Source organism: Moschus berezovskii, chromosome 8 (assembly GCF_049115385.1).
Source record: "Moschus berezovskii isolate FMDL1 chromosome 8, NW_MosBer_1.0, whole genome shotgun sequence".
NCBI lineage: Eukaryota > Metazoa > Chordata > Mammalia > Artiodactyla > Moschidae > Moschus > Moschus berezovskii.
Window position 1 is genome coordinate 71,966,977 of NC_142467.1, and position 19,454 is coordinate 71,986,430.

At 47.7% G+C, this 19,454-nt stretch overlaps 1 long non-coding RNA gene across 1 annotated transcript in view; it reads right to left on the reverse strand.

Moving 5' to 3' along the window:
- Nucleotides 1–15,384: 15,384 nt before the first annotated feature.
- The window catches only part of LOC129558258 (uncharacterized), a 50,241-nt gene continuing 46,171 nt past the window's right edge, over nucleotides 15,385–19,454 (reverse strand). Inside the window, exon 5 of the long non-coding RNA XR_016038046.1 lies at nucleotides 15,385–15,556. This is a non-coding gene — a long non-coding RNA (uncharacterized LOC129558258). The remainder of the gene's footprint in view (nucleotides 15,557–19,454) is intronic.

Genomic DNA, 19,454 nt, shown 5'->3' on the forward strand with positions numbered 1-19,454 from the left:
GAATTAGCCAGTTCCTCTCTCCTTTTTATGGTTCATTTCCTTAGCTGTTGTGCCGTGTTCCTGACTATTCCTGATTGGTTTACATAAAAGCAGCATTCTTCATTCAAGAAGAGGCAGAGCCCTCCCTTTGCAGCTGTCAGTAGGTCTAGCCCTCTCCTATTCTGTAAAACCACCTCAGCCAGGGAGTCTAGTTGGTCCCGTAAGACCACTAAAGATTTAGCTACTCTCTCAATGTCGTCTGTGAAGTCCTTGGATAGTGTATGATAAAAGGTGGTTGATGAAGCAATTCCTCCTATTCCCATACATATTCCAGCCATAATTCCCAGACCAACTAGCAGGGGTATGAACAGGATGGCTCTTCTTGACTGTGAGTGTGCTGCCAGAGATACGGTGAGGGTCTGGTTGTTAGGGACAATATTTATCTGGGGAGTGAGGAAAGCTAAGGTGCAGATACCCGTCCATTGACTGGTAGACATAAGTAAGCATCTGTCCCACAAAGAAAGAAAAGGCCTTGATGGAGGCAGCATGATATTGTGTTTGTGGGAGGATGAGTGGGCCACTCACTTTTTAAAGTTTGATTACATTGGTCCCTGGCTAAATTGCCTACAGGTTCAGTTCCTCATCATCTGTAAAGCATTTCAGAGCCTTTTGAGTTAACTCAATTGCTCTTAAGACTGGTCCTTGCAGGGGTGGATCTATAGGAGTCCCCATGGCTATTGCATTATTCAACAGTACTGGTGTAGCTAAGTGCCATGGAGCTCCCAAGAACAAGCAAAGCCAGCAATCCCTGGCCAGGTGGGGGCTGGTGTCATTAAGAAGGTGATGAGTTGCATTGAGAACCTGGTACATGTGAGGGTCTAAGGGGAAGTTAACTCTGTAACCTGGGTCATACTGCCAATAGGCAGAGCCTGATTTTTTAGGGCAAAGTTGGTCCATGATTTCATTTGTCTGTATTATTGTCCCTGTCCAGTAGGTTTTTCCATTTATTTGGCAGACAGAAATCTGTTCTGGGTTGTAACATCTGCGTGGTATTTGGAGGTAGACAGAGGCATAGGGGCATGATGGTAATGCCATGGTGTCGGGATACTGCCCGGGGTTTGGATCCTCTGGTGGGGGAGAGGTAGCGGCAGCAGAGAGCATAACTGGAAATCACTTTTGGCACCCAGGCCCCTGGATATACATTGCATGGTTATGAAGGCAGTAGGTGATCGGCCTATAGGACTGGCTCTCTATACATTGTTCTAACTGATGGTTAAGTAAGAGATTTTCCAGGGGTTGACTGTGATGTTGACAGATGCATGGTGGATAAGGAACAGCACCATCTGTTACAGCAGCTTGCACACAACAGATAACTGAACACTAGCAAAAGTTTTCTCCCTATCTTTGGGTTCCCACGGCTATAGCAACTGGGCCTGTCGTGAAGGAGGAGTGGTCAGCTATACCATGAGTGGTTTAGTTAGTAGGGAGAATCAATCATAAGAGATATCTGATAAGAATGAGGCTTCCCACTACAGAGAGATAACAGGCAGCTAACAACAGCTTCTGACCCAAATTCTAGTCCTGGAGTGCAGCTGAAGCTAGTCCTGTAGGGAAGAACATAGCAATAATACTGATTAGGGATAGAGGTCAAATTTGACAATGAAAATCCATCAATATTTCGACAGCCAGATCCTCAAGCTTCCACTGTGCATCGACCAGCTAGCTACCGGAGTGTGGCTGGAGCAAAGCTGAAGAATCCTCAAGCTTCTGCTGTCCATTGACTAGTCAGCTTTCAGGGTGACGAAAGCAGAGCTCAGCATCCTTCTTGGGTGAGGGCCATTGTCTTTGGAACCTGACCTTGAGGAGGTTTTCGGGGCCCTGAACTGCTGGGAGGGATTGGGGGCAGGAGGAGAAGGGGATGACAGAGGATGAGATGGCTGGATGGCATCACCGACTCAATGGACATGGGTTTGGGTAGACTCTGGGAGTTGGTGATGGACAGGGAGGCCTGGTGTGCTGCGATTCATGGGGTCACAAAGAGTCAGACACAACTGAGCGACTGAACTGAACTGCTTTCCAGATGTCATCACAGGAAGCCACTGTCTTCTTGACTCTGGTGTGGTGGATCCAAGGGATGACACTTGTAACTTTAACAGCAGTAGGGGTTTCCAGGATGACCGTGTGAGGGCCTGTCCAAACTGGCTAAAGTGATTCCTTTTTCCATTCTTTAAGCCATACCTCATCTCCTGGCTGATAGGGATGAACCCAGTTGCCCAATTGCCCAATTGTCCTTTCTAAGGTTTCTCAGGAGATATGGTGGAAGAGTTTTCCCAGGGCCTGGAGGTGTCAGGACATCTCCAGTTCAGCTAGTTTTTGGGGGTCTTCCTTGAGCTTTTCTATCACTGGGGGTGTTTTTCCATATAAGATCTCCAAGGGAGAATAGCCTGAGGACCTCGGGGTGCGTTGGGCTCAGAGCAAGTCTAGGGGTAACATGTCGACTCAAGATGACCAGGTCTCCTGACAGAGCTTAGCTAATGTAGTCTTGAGGGTCCAATTCATGTGCTCAACTTTCCCTGAGCTCTGTGGCCTGTAAGCAGTGTGAAGCTTCCATTTGATCCCCAGTGTCCTGGATAAAGTTTGGATTATCTCAGACACAAAGGCCAGCCTGTTGTCAGACCCTGTGGAGAGAGGCAGCCTATATCTCAGGATTATGTCTCTTAGTAGGGCCTTGGCCACTTCTCATGCCCCTTAGTGTGTGTGGAGTAGGTGTTAGCCCATCGAGAGTAGGTGCAGACTACCACAAGTAAATACTTATAGCCCCTATAGGGCTTGACTTCAGTAAAGTCCACTTCTAGATCTTCAAAGGGCTGTGTCCCAGCTGTCTGCACCCCTGGGATGGGTCTTGGTCCTTGGCTGGTGTTGTTCCATGCACAAGTCATATCTAGCACTGATTTGGGCACACAGGGTTGGAAGCTTAGGAGAGAAATAGTAGTGGCTCAGTAAACTCTCCAGCGCAGTTTTTCGTAAATGAGTTGTCTCATGATGCTGTTTTACCAGCTGGACTGCTATATCGCTGGGGACAAAGAGTCTTTGGTCAGGGAGCTTCCACCAGCCCTCCTTTTCTTTTTATTCCTCCCTCATTTACAGCCCATTGATCTTCTTCCTTGGTATATCTCAGGGACAGAGGCAATTCTGATGCCAAAAAGACCTTAAAGATTGACTCAGCACACACTGTGGGGCTTGGTTGGGTCACTGCCCCCTTGGCTGCCTGGTCAGCCAACCGATTTCCTTTGCTGACTAGATCAGTTCCTCGCTAATGGCCTTTACAATGGATGACTGCCACCTGGGAAGGCTTCCAAACTGCTTCTAATAACTGAAGGATTTCTGTTTTTGATCTCCTCCGCCCACCAGCCCCACCCCGCTGTCAATAGTCCCCTTTCTTTATAAATGGCACCATGAACATGTAAAGTAGCAAAGGCGTACCTTGAGTCAGTATAGATGTTGACTCCTTTCCCTTCACTGTGGACAAGTGCCCATATCTCAGCCCACTGTGCTGACCACCCTTGTGGCAAGGCCTCAGCCTCCACTATCTTGTCAGTTGTTGCTATGGCATAGCCTGCTTTGTGCTGCCCATCCTGAATGAAACTTCTTCCATCAGTGAACAGTTCCAATTCTGGGTTCTGTAGGGGAATGTCTGTCAGGTCTTCCCCGCTCGAGTAAATTTCATCTATGACCTCCTCACAGTTATGATTGGGGATTCCTGCTTGTGTAGGTAAGAAGGTGGCAGGGTTCAGTGCCCACACAGTCTGTAGTCTGACCCGTGGGTTTTCACAAAGCAGTCCTTGACAGTGAATCATCCGGGAATTGGTCAGCCACTTATACCTTTGGCTGTTCATTAGGGCAGTAACAGCATGGGGAAACTTTACATTTATGTTTTGTCTTAGAGTAAGCTTATCTGCTTCTCTGACCAGGACCACAGTGGCAGCTAATGTCCCGGAGACAAGGTGGCCATCCTGCAGCCACTGGATCTAGTTGTTTGCACAGGTATGCAACCAGGTGCTGCCATGGCCCAACTGTCTGTGTGAGGACCCCCGCTGCAGTGTGATTTTCCCCATGCACAAAGAGGTTAAAGTCCCGAGTCACATCTGGCAGCCCTGGAGCACTGGTCAAGAGTCTCTTTATCTCCTTGAAGGCTTTTTCCTGTTCAGGTCCCCACTCTAGGGGGTCCTTAACAGACCCTGCTGTGGCTTTATACAAAGGCTTGGCAATTTCAGAGAAACCCAGTATCAAGATCTGTCAGAATCTGGCAGCCCCAAGGAACTCGTTGACTTCTTTCTTGGTGTTTGGCTGAGGTATTAAACAGATGGCTTGCTTCCTCTGATGTCTGAGCACCCGATGCCCTTTCAGATGACAAACCTGAGGTACTTGACCTCCTGTCTGCAGATCTGAGCCTTTTTCCATAACACCTTGTACCTCGTACCCTGTGGTGGAGAGTAGAGCCAACAGGGCCAAAAGCCAGCAGTCCCCTTGGGTGGGACTGGCTAGCAACAGGTCATCCACATACTGGAGTAGGGTGCAGCTCAAAGTTTCTCTGGGAAAGGCAGCCAGGTCCACAGCCAGGGCTTCACCAAACAAGGTGGATGAGATTTTGAAGCCTTGTGGCAGTCGGGTCCAAGTCAGCTGTGTTTTTATCCCCATTTGTGGGTCTTCCCATTCAAAGACAAACAAGGGCTGGCTTGCCGGTGACAGCAGGAGGCAGAAGAATGCATCCTTGAGATTAAGGCAGGTGAACCAGCTTCCTGAGCAGGTAAGAGACTCAGGAGAGTGTAGGGATTTGGGACCACTGGATGGATGGTGATCACTGCACTTTTGATGGCACAGAGGTCCTGGACGGGGCAGTAGTCATTCCCTCCAGACTTCTTGACTGGTAACAGCAGAGTTCCAGGGAGACTGACATTCGATTAGGATCTCAGCATCTCATAGGCACTGGATGTGGTCCCAAATTCCCAGACATGCCTCCTGTTGTACTGGGTATTGTCTCTGTCTGACAGGAGTGGCTCCTGGCCTCAGGTCCATTACGATGGGGGCATGGTTTTTGGCCAAACCTGAGGGCCCCTTCTCTGCCCAGACACCAAGGAATTCTCTTTTAGCAGGCTGGGGGGATTTATGTGTTCCCTCCCTGAGGAATAGAAGCGCCACTCATCCTCTCTGGGCACAGGCACAGCCATCATCAGAACCGATTGGCTCCCCAGGGTGAGGCTCACAGGCTTTCTGGGGGCAAAGGTGATCTGAGCCCCCAACTTTGTCAGCAAGTCTCTAACCAGCAGGGGAATGGGGCATTCCAGTAAGTACAGAAATTTATGAGTCACCAGATGGCCCCCTAGCTGACACGAATGGGCCTTGCAAAATGAGTGGGCTGCCATATCCCCTGTGGCCCCAACAATAGTTGCTGTTCAGCCTGTGAAGGGAGCCACAGGTAACCGCTCTGTGGTTACCACGGAGTGTTCAGCTCCGGTATCCACCATAAAAGTGATTGATTCTTGGCCCCCTACTTTCATCATGACTGCGGGCTCCTGGGGGCCCAGGATCAGGGAGCCCAGTCCTCCCTAGTCTGATTCTGCTCCAGCCAGGCCAATAATGTTTTGGATGGCCAGCTCAGGCTGATACCTTCCTTTGTTGGGTTGACTGAACTTCTTTGACCCTTCAGATGTCCCTCTGCGAAGGGGACACTCATTCTTCCAGTGTCTGGCCTCTCTGCAATAGGCTCACTGGTCACAGCATAGTGGTGGTCTCTTCTTAGTTTCCTTTTTCCATGAGGGAACAATCTGTTTCACTGGATCTGAGCTCCTCAATGCCACTACTAGCAGGGCTGCTTTCTGTTTCATTTTTCTATCTGCTTCTCGTTAGGCTTCATGGTCTCGGTTCACAAAGACTTTATTTGCTACCTCCAGGAGCCGTGTTGCATTCATCCCAGTGAAGCCTTCCAGTTTTTGGATCTTTCGTTGGATGTCTGCACAGGATTGAGCCACAAAGGCATCATTAATCATCTCTTGATTATCAGGTGTCTCAGGGTCCAATAGGGTGTAGGTCAGGAACACTTCACACAGTCTTTCAAAGAAATCAGTGGGGGTCTCATCCTCTTTTTTGGATTATTGGTGTAGTTTGGGACATATTGATGGGTTTTTTGGCTCCCAATAGAAGTCCATGTAGAAGGGCATCATAGTAGTGGCTCAGGGTTTCTTGTCCTTCTCTGTTATTGAAATCCCAATTAGGTCTCATCTCTGGCATCACTTCTCGTGCCCATCCTTCCACATCTAATACCTCTGCAGGGACTTGTCCTTGGATCCATTTTTGGGCTTCTCTTGAGATGCATCGCCTTTCCTCAGTGGTGAAAAGATACGTAAGGAACTGGCGACAGTTGTCCCATGTAGACTGATGGGTGTGGAAAATGGACTCTAGGAGGTCAATCATAGCCTGTGGTTTATCAGAGTATGCTGGGTTATGGTGCTTCCAATTTAGAAGATCATTAGTACTAAAGGATTGGTAATAGAGAATGGAGCAACCAGGCTGGACTGAGATGTCCTCGTACACTTGTTGAGGACCTTGAATTTCCCACAGTGGCATCCAAGAGGCCACAGCCAGCCGGTTAGATTGCTTGGCTGAGTGGTGCCACTTCTCTACCGGCTCGGGCCTGGAGTCTTGTTCATGAGGTGGTGCAGGGGACATTGTTTGGCAATGGGTCCAGCGCTGGCTGTGCCAGGGCTTGTGGAGTCTTGAGAAAGTATGGTGAGAACAGCAGTGGATCTTCTGCCAGTTCTCCCTACAATATAGATTTTTTCCCCTTCTTCCTTCTTCCTTAGGAGTGGTTGGGCAACAAATACCCTACTCTGTCCCTGTCTGTTTGTGCAAAATCTTGCCCATGGGGGCAGGGTCTGTGCTAATTAGAAACCAGGAGTCTATGTCCGGAAACTGATCTGGATGTCCTGGAGTTCCAGTGGCTACCTGGTGCCCTGCGCAGATGGTGGGCAGGTCAAGAGTGCCCTCTGGTGGCCACCCAACATCAAAGGATGGCCAATCGAGTTGGCATAAATTAGGAAGCTACCTGGAGGTCATTTTGACTCTGTAATCTCCAGCAAAGCCCCTTTTAAAGTTCTTTATCATGAAATCTAAAACTGTTGGCTTAAAGAAACTCCCCACCACCCCCATCCCCACCCTGCCCCATGTTGACAATGTAATCCACCTGACAGGGTTTTGAGGGAAACCTAACCTCTTAGATGTCAGCACAAGGAGTCAGTGATGGAAGAATAAACAGTAACCAATAATTCCTCCCTCCCTGTGTATCCCGCCCTGAATCAGTGCTGCAAAGACAAACAAGGGTGGGTGCTCCTCAAGAGAGGAGACAACTCCAGGTTCATCCCTGGGGGGAACTTAGGTTCCTCTTAGCATTGGCGGATCAGTATAAACCCCTGATCTGAATCTGTCTCACAGAGAGGGACAGGATCCCCCAGAGAAAGACACCTCCTTGAGCCATATGAGGTCACCACAGAACCGCAAGTTAGGGTCAACTCAGACTCCGTAGCCGTGAAGCCACACAATCGAGCCTGAAGCGCAAGCAAATCAGGCCACACATTTGTTCACGTTCATTTTTCATCTGCCTGGCCATTCTCCTGAGGGAGATTTAAGATGCCTCTTAGCATTGGCAGATCAGTATAAACCCCCAACCCGACCAGCCTCATAGGGAGGGATAGAATCCCCCAGAGACGGGCACCGACTTTTAGCCTTATCAGTTCACCACAGAACATAGGTTTTGGACCCTCTCAGGCTCCATAGTCCAAGGACGGTGGAGCTCGCTCTCACTCCCTTCAATCATCAATCGCACACACAATCACTCAGAGGTTATCGCAATGCCTCCCTTCTCCTGAGTCCCCAGGTCTCTCTATCTGATACTCCCTTCCTGGGAGCTCCAAGGAGATGATCAGTCTCCTCTTCTACCCGGTGGGGTAGGACCTGACTGGGGACTGGCCCTGGGGGGCACCTTATCCTGTGGCCATTCCTGGTGAGTTGGTCATCACTCCAATGAGTCCGATCAGGGCTCAGCCGTCTGAAGAGTCGGAATGCCAGTCCAAAAGAGAACCCAGAAAACTGTTGGGTGGCGTGCCTCCTCATTCGTCTTGGTGTTCCTCCACTCTGGCCTAGTCAAGCCACCAGTCTGGTGACTCAAGGGGCTGGCGTGGTTAGCATCTCGCTGGGGCCTCCAGAAATGATTCAGAAACCAGTAATCGAGAAACCAAGCACCACACTCGGAGAGTTGGAGAACTCAGTTTTATTACACCGGTTGGCCCAGAGGAGTTACCACTCCAAGCTCTGAGCCCTGAACAAAGGGCTTACAGAGTTTTTACAGACAGATTATGGTGGGTTTCCCTTGTGGCTTGTAGAGAATCCGCCTGCAGTGTGGGAGACCTGAGTTCAATCCCTGGGTTGGGAAAATCCCCTGGAGAAGGGAAAGGCTACCCACTCCAGCATTCTGGCCTGGAGAATTCCATGGACAGCACAGTCCATGGGGTCGCAGAATTGGACATGACTGAGCAACTTTCACTTCACTTCATAGTGGGCAACACTACCTGCTAATAGGCTGGTCTAAACGAAGGAGTTAAGTTGAGGAGGGGGATGCCTGACCTTTACATGGACAGGCATGATTAAGCAGGATGGCAGGGGCTGGACAATTCCAAAGAGCAGGACAGAGGTGAGGGAGATAAGCTCCATTTCCTAGTGTTGTTGTAAGTCCCCACCTTCCGAGACTATGTGACCCATGTGATCCAGGCTTTGCAAGGAACAAGCTGAGTTACAGAGGCAGAATGAGCAGGAAGTTATGTAAAATTTAACTTTTCCTCTTCACATGGAGAACCCTAAGGGGCTCCTAGGCACAAAACCTGTCTGTGTCCCCCATCTCTTATTTGTAGAAAATGGGTTTCATTCAGCCTCCAAGACCTTCCCTAAGTTTAAAGGACAGATTCAAACAGTTGTTATTCAGTGGATGGCATTACCAACTCAATGGACAAGAGCTTGAGCAAACTCCATAGCAAAGGACAGGGAAGCCTGGTATGCTGCAGTCAATGGGGTCACAAAGAGTCAGACACGACTGAGTGACTGAACCATAACCCTCTTGAACTTGTAAATGAACCTGTAGCTCTTTCATGAGAAAGATGCATTTCAGCCATCATATAAATTAACACATAAATGGATACATCTCAGTCAGTAAAATTTGAAATGTTGAGCTGATGTGAAAGGCAAATGCCTTAGTGACTGAACAATAAAAATCAGAGAAAGGAGGGAATGCAAGGACAAAAGGCTTCCCAGGTGACACTAGCAGTAAAGAACCTGCCTGCCAATACAGGAGGCCTCAGAGGTGTGAGTTCAATCCCTGGGTGGGGAAGATCCCCTAGAGGAGGAAATGGCAACCCACGCCAGTACTCTTGCCTGGAGAATCCCATGGACAGAGGAACCTACTCCATAAGGTTGCAAAGAGTCGGAAGTGACTGAAGAGGACAAGGAAGGAGACAGTCAAGAAACAATACTGCATCCTGGGCATACACACCGAGGAAACCAGAATTGAAAGAGACACATGTACTCCAATGTTCATTGCAGCACTGTTTATAATAGCCAGGACATGGAAGCAACCTAGATGTCCATCTGCAGACGAATGGATAAGAAAGCTTTGGTACATATACACAATGGAGTATTACTCAGCCATTAAAAAGAATGCATTTGAATCAGTTCTAATGAGGTGGATGAAACTGGAGCCTCTTATACAGAGTGAAGTAAGCCAAAAAGAAAAACACCAATACACTATATTAATGCATATATATGGAATTTAGAAAGATGCAAATGATAACCCTGTATACGAGACAACAAAAGAGACACAGGTGTATAGAACAGTCTTTGGGACTCTGTGGGAGAGGGTGAGGGTGGAATGATTTGGGAGAATGGCATTGAAACATGTATGTTGTCATATGTGAAATGAATCACCAGTTCAGGGTCGATGCATGTTATAGGATGCTCGGGGCTGGTATGCGGGCATGACCCAGAGGGAGGATAAAGGGAGGAGGGAGGTGGGAGGGGGGTTCAGGAAGGGGAACTCATGTACACTGGGGGTGGATTCATGTCAACGTATGGCAAAACCAACCAATATAATATTGTAAAATAATTAGCCTCCAATAAAAAAAAAAGAGAAAAAAAAAAAATAGTTGGCATCTGCAAAAAAAAAAAAAAAAAGAAACAATAGTGCAGCCTTGGGGCAGCGTCCTCATTCCCCCTGAAGGGATATTTATGAATATATCTTTAAGCTCTTCTGCCAAACTAAAACTCCCACCCAATGGAAGATGTTAGCTACTTGATGGAGTGTTCTTCACTCCAGAGAGAAGGTCACAGTTTGATAACCTCAAGAACCACAGAAGTATGTGAAGAGATTATCTGAGACCAAATTAAAAGAAGGCAGGCACTGCACATACTCTAATTTTACTAGCAATCTTACCATTGAACCATTGCTATAAAAACTCCACCAAATCCTCCCAGGTTGGAAGACACAGTTTTGAGGAGCATGAGCCCATTGTGTCCCCCTTTACCTGGGAAAGCAATAAAGCTATTCTACTTCACCCAAAACTCTGTCTCCAAGATTCAGCTTGACACCAGTGCACAAACACCAAGTTTCTGGCATCAAGATGAAGAAAATGTGGGTTATACAATCTGAGCAGTTGGTATAAGGAGAGGTCTTTATATTCTTCTTTCTACTCTAATGTGTGTTTGACATGTTCGTAAACACAAATGCTCTTGAGAAGCAAAGATAGCTTTTAGTGAGCAATGGAGTATTTCCCACCATTTCAGTAAACAAGGGTGTCACAGCCTTCAGCGATTCCACTCCTCCAAATGTGAATTTCTGAGTTCAGAGGGCACCCAGGAAGAACAATACCTGCTATCCAGCGCACCTAGGGGAATGGGGGATGTGAAAAACACAGGATACTGGCCACAGATAGCTGCTGCTGCTACTAAGTCTCTTCAGTCGTTTCCAACTCTGTGTGACCCCATAGACGGAAGCCCACCAGGCTCCCCCATCCCTGGGATTCTCCAGGCAAGAACACTGGAGTGGGTTGCCATTTCCTTCTCCAATGTGTGAAAGTGAAAAGTGAAAGTGAAGTTGCTCAGTCGTGTCCGACCCTTAGCAACCCCACGGACTGCAGCCTACCAGGCTCCATCTGAGATGCATATAAAATGAATTATTTTAGTGAACCCAGATTCTTGCCAAATTCCTTGAGATATCTGATTTTCCTTAATTAACAATAATCTTTTGATATTCAGGCTTCCTGCCTTTTGTTGCAAACTTCTATGTAAATTGATTCCTTCTGGCCCAACCTACTCAAAACAGTTCTCTCAGGTTGCTTGAGATGATGCCTCCCAAGCTTAAAGACCTAAAAATTCCCACCAAAAAACATAACTCAAGTTTTAGATTGTGACTGTTTTTTAAGTCAACATTAGGAAGGCAGACTTAGGGCAACAACACAAGTGACTTCTACTTCAAGTTGTAATAAGTAGTTATTCTTCGGCCTCCAGTCCTTTTAGCTGCTCAAAGGATACAGTTAAGCCTCTCCAGGAGGTGTGATCTGCACCCCTTCTCCTTCCAGCCTTGAACTTGTCCCACAGCCCCAAGGGGTCCTACACCCAGTACTGTAGGCTCCAGGCCTGGCCTCCGCACAGGGCTGAGAAGTGAGAGTGGCCCAATTTCCTCTCAGGTGACCCAGCATCTTGTCTGTTAATACTAGAGTGGAATCTGTGGGTCAGTGACAGTCTGCTGTAGTGTGATCAGGTCTCCCCGCCCCCCTCCTCAGCTCTCTGGAGGGGAAGGATTTTAGTTTCAGTCTCTTTCCTCATTAGATAAAGCAATTTCCATAGACTTTGTATTCGAGTAGCAAAATAGTCCTTGCAGGCAAAACTGTCATCTCCGGCAGTTGCTCTTAGTTATCACTGCAGTCACCCACACTCCACAGCATCCCCTCTATCAGTAAAGAATGATTTCTGAAGCAGAGGATGATAAACCCAACCTTGTGTTTGTGTAAATAGCATTGTGCCACTAGTGCTATTTGTGTCTTATCACAGAAAGAATTTAGAGACAAGACATGGAGGCCAAGAAAGCAAAGTGAGGATTTATTAAGTGATAGTACAGTCTCAGAAGGGAGAGTGAGCAGACTCATGTGAATAACTGTCCTGAGGCAAATTGGTGATACGGGGTATAAAAAATGTTGGGTGGAATATTCACCGAAGAGAGAGGGGTCTTGGATCATATTTCCTGATTTTCATCCGAGTTCTATTACCGAGCCCAAGCTCTCTCTGCCTCTCACACAATAGACGGACCAATCAATTGGTAGACAAGTTGTTGGAACAGGAATAAAAGTTTTAATTGGAAAGCTAGCAGACCAAGAAGATAGCAGATTACCGAAAAAACGTCTCTTGAACTTCCCTAGGGGTCTAGTGGTTAAGAATCCACCTGCCAGTGCAGGGGATGCAGGTACGATCCCTGGTTTGGGAAGATTCCACCTACCAAGGGGAAACTAAGCTGGAGTGCCACAACTACTGAAGCCAACACAGCCTAGAGCCCAGGCTCTACAACAAGAGAAGCCCCCACTGCGAGAAGCCTGAGCACCGAAACTACAGAGTAGTCCCTGCTCGCCACAACTAGAGAAAGCTCGTACAAGACCCAGCGCAGCCATAAATAAATAACAAACAAGCACAAACAAACCACCTCTCCTCAGTGCCAATTCAGGTTCCTTTGATACAGAAGTGGGGAGAGTCCCACTGCTCCCCGACCAATGGCTGAGCAAGATCACTGCTGGTTGCTCCTTGACAGTTGCAGAACCACCAAGAGTCGCGGACTGACAGTCGCTTGCTTGGGGGAGGGGCCCACTGAGCACCGACCAATGGCTGAGCGGGGCTGCTATAGCTCTCTCCTGTCCCTCTGCCGAGAAGGCAATGGCACCCCACTCCAGTACTCTTGCCTGGAAAATCCCTTGGACCGAGGAGGCTGGTAGGCTGCAATCCATGGGATCGCTAAGAGTCGGACACGACTGAGCGACTTCACTTTCACTTTTCACTTTCATGCATTTTAGAAGACAATGGCAACCCACTCCAGTACTCTTGCCTAGAGAATCCCAGGGACGGGGGAGCCTGGTGGGCTGCGGTCTGTGGGGTCGCACAGAGTCGGACACGACAGAAGCGACTTAGCAGCAGCAGCAGTAGTCCCTCTGCTATTATGGTTCCACCTTCCGGAGGTGACGAGAGATTTTGTTCATATTTGGTCTTGATTGGAAGTGTCACGGTGTCGGTGCATGATGGCAAATTCTTATCTGCAAAGCTATTTCTGTTGTGATGAGGGCATCACGAGCAGAAAGTTACAGTCTCTTGCTAGAGATTGCCACCTTTCTGCCTCTTTTGTCTGCCTCTGGGACCCTTGTCACCACAAGATGTGTGGTTTCTTGTCACCTGGCCCATGGCCCCCCTTTTCTCTGCTCATATCTAGCTATCTGCTGGCTCTGACACTTAGAAAGCACTTGCTTACACACTTGCCACTTTCCCTACACCAGCTGCTACCCCTGTTGCACCTACAGCACCAAGAGACCAGCTAGAAGCAGACACAACGCAAGAAAGGAAGGTGCTGCTTTCCCAACTTTTGCCTCATTTGCACCACCTGGAAAACATGACTGAGGGTCCAGGAAGGTCCAGTGGAGAAAAGGGGTCTTGGATGAACCAGAGTAGTGCCTCCTCTACTCCATCCTGGGCTCAAGCTCCTCCCACCAGTAGCTAGTTTCCATGGCTCTCTCCAAAATTCCACTCTGTCAACACCTGTTCCTGGGTCTCCAGGACACCCCTATCTGGAAGACACTTTTCCACTGATGATGAATCTGTCCCTAGAATGCCATTCCCAAATAAGCCTTCTCCTCCAGGTATAACTTAATTCAGTTAGGTTTCCCAGATCACCTTTATTTTATTGTCTCCTGAAGGTTTGCAGCACTGCCCACACTAGGGAGGTGGTGAGAATAGAGAATTGAGGAGCCGAAAGCAATTCAAGATCAGTTAGTGGCTCCTGAGAAGTCACATCTCTACGGGAAGGAACCTGGATTGGCCCCTGTCCTCTGCTTCCCCTTGTCCAAACCCTCCTATTGTGGCTTTTGTTCTCCTCCCTGTCTCATTTCCTTCTGAGCCTATTTTATGTGCATCAAGGTAGAGGGATGTGGAGCCCTGTGTGATTACCCAGGATCCCTGCTTCCCAAAGAAGCCCTAAAGCCCAGCTCGTCTACTAGTGACATGACATACGTCTTCTTGTGCAGCCCTGTGTATACCCACCTTTTCCAGTCCCAGTGAGCCCTTCACCCATGTCACTGTCCACTCTCCTGCCTCACAAAGAGATTTAGTATTTCCATTGCAGAGACTAACGTCCAAGTTACACAGTTAACAAGGACCAACCCAGAGCTGGATCTCAGGGCTTGTGAGCCCATGAAGGGTGGGAGTGTGCTCGCAAGATCACTGGGTTTTCCCTTCAGATTTGCAGGGACCCTATGTGTGTTCTGGAACCTCACAGCCTGGCTTCTGACCCAGTTCATCTGTTTCCCAGCTCTGTGGTCGTGAGCAGAAGACTAACCTCTCTGTGTCTCTGTGTCCTCATCTCTAAAGTGGGGATCATACAAAAGGCTTGAACCAGTGAATTCAGGACAACTCAGGTCCATCATGACCTAGAGACAGGAACTTCTTCCCCTCCCAGGATCCCACTCTCTGCTGTTCTTGCCGTGTGGTATCACAGGCTCACCCCAGAATCCCTGGGTACAGTGCCTTCATGTGCCTGGAGGACCTAATGGTCACCCAGGCTAACACTGAGCATTGGAAAGTGGAGTCACGCTGGTTCCAAGACTGCCTGCATATCATGATGGGCTACTTCAATAAGAGCCAGGGTGAGTGATTCAGAAAGCAGCACATCATCACCCTGTAGAGACCCCAGACCTGAGGTCTAGGACTACTCATCTCACCCAGCAGGTCAGGGGCAGCAAGACATCCCCTGCTTGGCTGCCCAGTGCCGGTACCCTGGGGAGGAATAGGCTGTCAAGGTTGGAGTGGTGGAAGCAGCCCTAAAGTAGGGCAATTCACGTAAAAGCACTGTGTGGAGGAGAGAATCATAAAACAGACTCAGAGAGCTTCCAGTTATCCATGTTCAATGTACCAAAAAGCACAAATGCAAATTGCATATCCTGAAAGGGTCTTCAGGCTTTATTTTTTACATTTTAACATGTATTTTGCTTATTAAATACATAAAACCTTTTCACACAGTAAATATTCTCATTAATAACAAATTTTAATAGTGACAATGTGTTTGAATATGCATCATTATTTTTTCTTTATTTAATTAATTAATCATTTTTTGGCTGTGCTGGGTCTTCACTGCTGTGCAGGCTTTCTCCAGTAGTGGCAAGCAGGGCTTCATTGCGGTGCTTCTTTTCACAGTGGCTTCTCTTCTGTGTAGTTCAGTCAGTATAGCATCTGCCTGCAATGCAGGAGACCTGGGTTCAATTCCTGAGTCAGGAAGGTCCCCTAGAGAAGGGAATGGCAACCCATGCCTGTATTCTTGCTTGGAGAATCCCATGGACAGAGGAGCCTGGCAGGCTACAGTTCATGGGATCCCAAGAGTTGGACACGACTTATTGCTTTCTTTCTTTTCTCTGCTGCAGAACACAGCTCTAGGCACTCATGCTCAGTAATTGTGGCACATGGGGTTAGTTGCCCTGAGGCTTATGAGATCTTCCTGGACCAGGGATTGAACCCATGTCCCCTGTATTGGCAGGTGGATTCTTTACCACTGGACCACCAGGGAAGTCCCTTCTGGTTTTATTTTTAAATTGTTATTGGAGTATAATTTTGATTGATAATATTGTGTTTCAGGTGTACAGCAAAGTGAATCAGTTAGGTGTATACATATATCCACTCTTATTTTTTTAAGATTACATTCCCGTATAGATCATTAAGAGTATTGAGTGGAATTCCTTGTGCTATACAACAGGTTCTTATTAGTTATCTATCGTTTACATAGTAGTGTGTATGTCAGTCTCAATCTCCCAATTTATCCCTTCCCCACCCATCATCCCCTAGTAACCATAAGTTTGTTTTCTACATCAGTGTCTCATTTGTACCTGAAAGGATCCTCAGGCTTTGAGCAGAAAGCCAGTCTTGTGAGGCAGTCTCCCTGGGTTCTTACACCCCATCCTACCTCCTGCCCTAAAGAAACCATAATAAGGCTGGAGCCTTCCAGGGCCATGTTCTCCAGCTCATGGTCAGATTCTAGATTATGGATCCTGGCTGATAGCAGCATCCAAAGGCTTTGCCAGTTTGTGAAGGACTACTGCATCACTTAGAGACTAACTTAGAGACCAATATCTACCATGTCACTCTCATTACCAAGTACAACTGGGAGGTGATATGGCCACTGAGAAGCAAAGTCTGGATTGGAGCATGAGTGTGTCTATCTTCTGAAGAGGTTCCTAAAGGACAAGAGCAAACCTATGGACCAGACTGGTACCTGTCCCTCCAGCCCCTCATCACAGCAGCTCACTGTGCCCTTGTAGAGTTGATGGCCAAACTATGCTGCTCACTGCTTTGCCAGTGATTAGAGGCTGTCCGTCCACAATATCAACATCTCATTCAGCAAATGCGGAAGCACTTCCCCATGCAAGGCTTCTGGGGATATGAGGCTGAGGATATCCCAGGGTCCACTGGGGCCTTACTGTCTCCTGGGCAGAGGTTGTCATCTTACAGGAAGGGTTGAAAATTAATTAGCTTTGAAAAAATTAAGTTTAAGCAAGAGCATATAGCACTTGTCTTGATTCCATTTCTAGTGGCATCCATATATATCTTCTTCATTTGGAAAATGAGGGTAAATTTTTTAATGGACAAGTTGCATTTATTTTTTGGAGCCTTTTTTGAAAGCTTGAAGTTACCACAAATCAATCTCATATAACTCCATTGACATATAAGGAACAGATACATTAATATCATCATGTTTTACAGAAAGTTCAAAGTAATAGTAAGTTAGCACCAAATATGATGGAGTACCTGCTGTACACCCCACAATCAAATGTGTGTCATCTCAGCTAACCAACCTTCCTTAATTTCCTTTTTAACACTTTTTAAGCAAAACTCTTTGCTAAACTCTTCAGTATATTACAGTTTATCTCTGTAGTTAGTGAATTTCCAGAACTTCAAAGATCAGACATATAGAAGAGTCATTTGACAGGCAGTAGAGGCCACCCAGGTGAAGCATTTCAAGCAGGGGTAGAGTGGGGTCCTCATCTCACAGACAGAAGTCTTGGGCTGCAAGGGGACGGTGATGGCAAGTGTGAAAACCCAGGTGTTCTGGTTCCCAGAGCAGAAGCCCTAGGCTACAAGTATTCCTTGCTCAGGGTTTGCCCCCAGAAATCAGAGGTTGGGGGAACAGGGACAAGGAGTGTGCTCTCACCCTGGAAAGGATAAAAGGCCTAATCAAACTTGGGTACCCCATGCGGCTCCTCCTGGTCTGAGGTGTGGATGTTAAGACCCTCTGGCAGGAAGTTCCAGCACCCTGCATCCCACCTGTAGCCCTCTCTTTCCCTCCATCAGCACCCCTTCATGGGTTTGCTGGGCTTCCCAGGTAGAGCTAGTCGTAAAGAACCTGCCTGCCAATGCAGGAGATGTAAGAGAAGTGAGTTTGATCTCTGGGTTAGGAAGATCCCTTGGAGGATGGCACAACAACCAACTCCAGTATTCTTGCACGGAGAATCCCATGGACAGAGGAGCCTGGTGGGCTACAGGCCATAGGATGGCAAAGAGTCGAACATGACTGAAGCGACATAGCATGCACACACACACGGGTTTGCTACCATGATGCAAGTTTCTCAGATAAGGTTGCCAGGACCACGGTCATTTTAGCTTCTCAAGCTTACTGGCCTGGGGTCCTCATTCATTTCCACTCTTCTCTCTCCTTCCAGCCCCACACGTACCCCAGTGTCCTTCCTGACTGTGGACATGGACCACCTTTAGTATCTCTTCTCTTTCCTTGTCTTACTCTAAAGATGAGTTAAGCAGACCGCGGAAGGTGGGAAAGGTGTGAGAGAGGGCAAGACCTCCAGCTCGGAGCACTCTGAGGTTCCTTCCTGCTCTCAGGTGATGCTTCCCAACCTGTTCACCAACTTCCTTTCTTCCTTCTCTCCTCAAAGATCTCAGGCCAGAGCAGTGAAGACTTTGATCAGGGAGCCTATGGTGGATGAAGAATAAGGTTGTGAAGGGTGAGAATTTAAAAGCTCTCACTGCCTTTACCATGTAACCATGGTAAAAAGAAACCACCAGAATCTGTTTTCAACCTGTGTGATCACCAATCTATAACAAGTCCCCCTGTGACCACAGTTCTGAAAGTCAGCGGGTCAGCCAGAACCCTGAAAGTAAACACTCTCAACTCTGAAAATCCCCAACCTCTGAGCACTGTGCTTCTGCAAAACCCACATCAAGCCACTTCAGCTTTGCTTAAAGAGACAGTGTCTTATAAGCTGTCCATGCTTAATCTCATAATACATTCACTTTTGTGTCTCAGCTTTTAAGTTTTTATTTCTTCTTTAACAAGGGATTTACGCAATCAAATGAGGTCTTCTGGAATCCAGGTTGCCTGGGTTCTATCTGTAGAAAGCAACATATACTACAAAAGCCTGTGGAACTCTTGGCTGTAGAAATCCTGGCCGAGACTCACTCTGCAGAAGTAATGAATGTTGTTTATGCTGCTGCTGCTGCTAAGTCACTTCAGTCGTGTCTGACTCTGTGCGACCCCACAGATGGCAGCCCACCAGGCTCCACTGTCCCTGGGATTCTCCAGGCAAGAACACTGGAGTGGGTTGCCATTTCCTTCTCTAATGCATGAAAGTGAAAAGTAAAAGTGAAGTCGCTCAGTCGTGTCCGACCCTTAGCGACCCCATGGACCGCAGCCTACCAGGCTCTTCTGTCCATGGGATTTTCCAGGCAAGAGCACTGGAGTGAGGTGCCATTGCCTTCTCCGATTGTTTATGCTAACATTGCTAATTTCCGAATTGTTGATTACTGTATTAACTGACTGAGATAGAAGGTAATTGATTTTGACAACTTAACTCTGATGGAGAGCCTCCCATCCTTCTAGGAGTAGATCTGGGATTCTGCTCCAGTGTCTGGGTCCTCAGCCCTGATGGTGAGCTGTTCTTCAGGGAGGGATCAGGGATTCCGAGAGTCTCAGATGCACCTACAGGAGAATTCAGCCCTAAGCTCTCATGAGAAGCATTTGATAGAGAATCATCCCTGGATGTCTGGACAGAGATCCAGAGGAGAGAATGGAGCCAGGGATGGGGAAGAGTTTGGCCAATGTCCCTAAAACAAGGACCTTAGGTGAATGGACC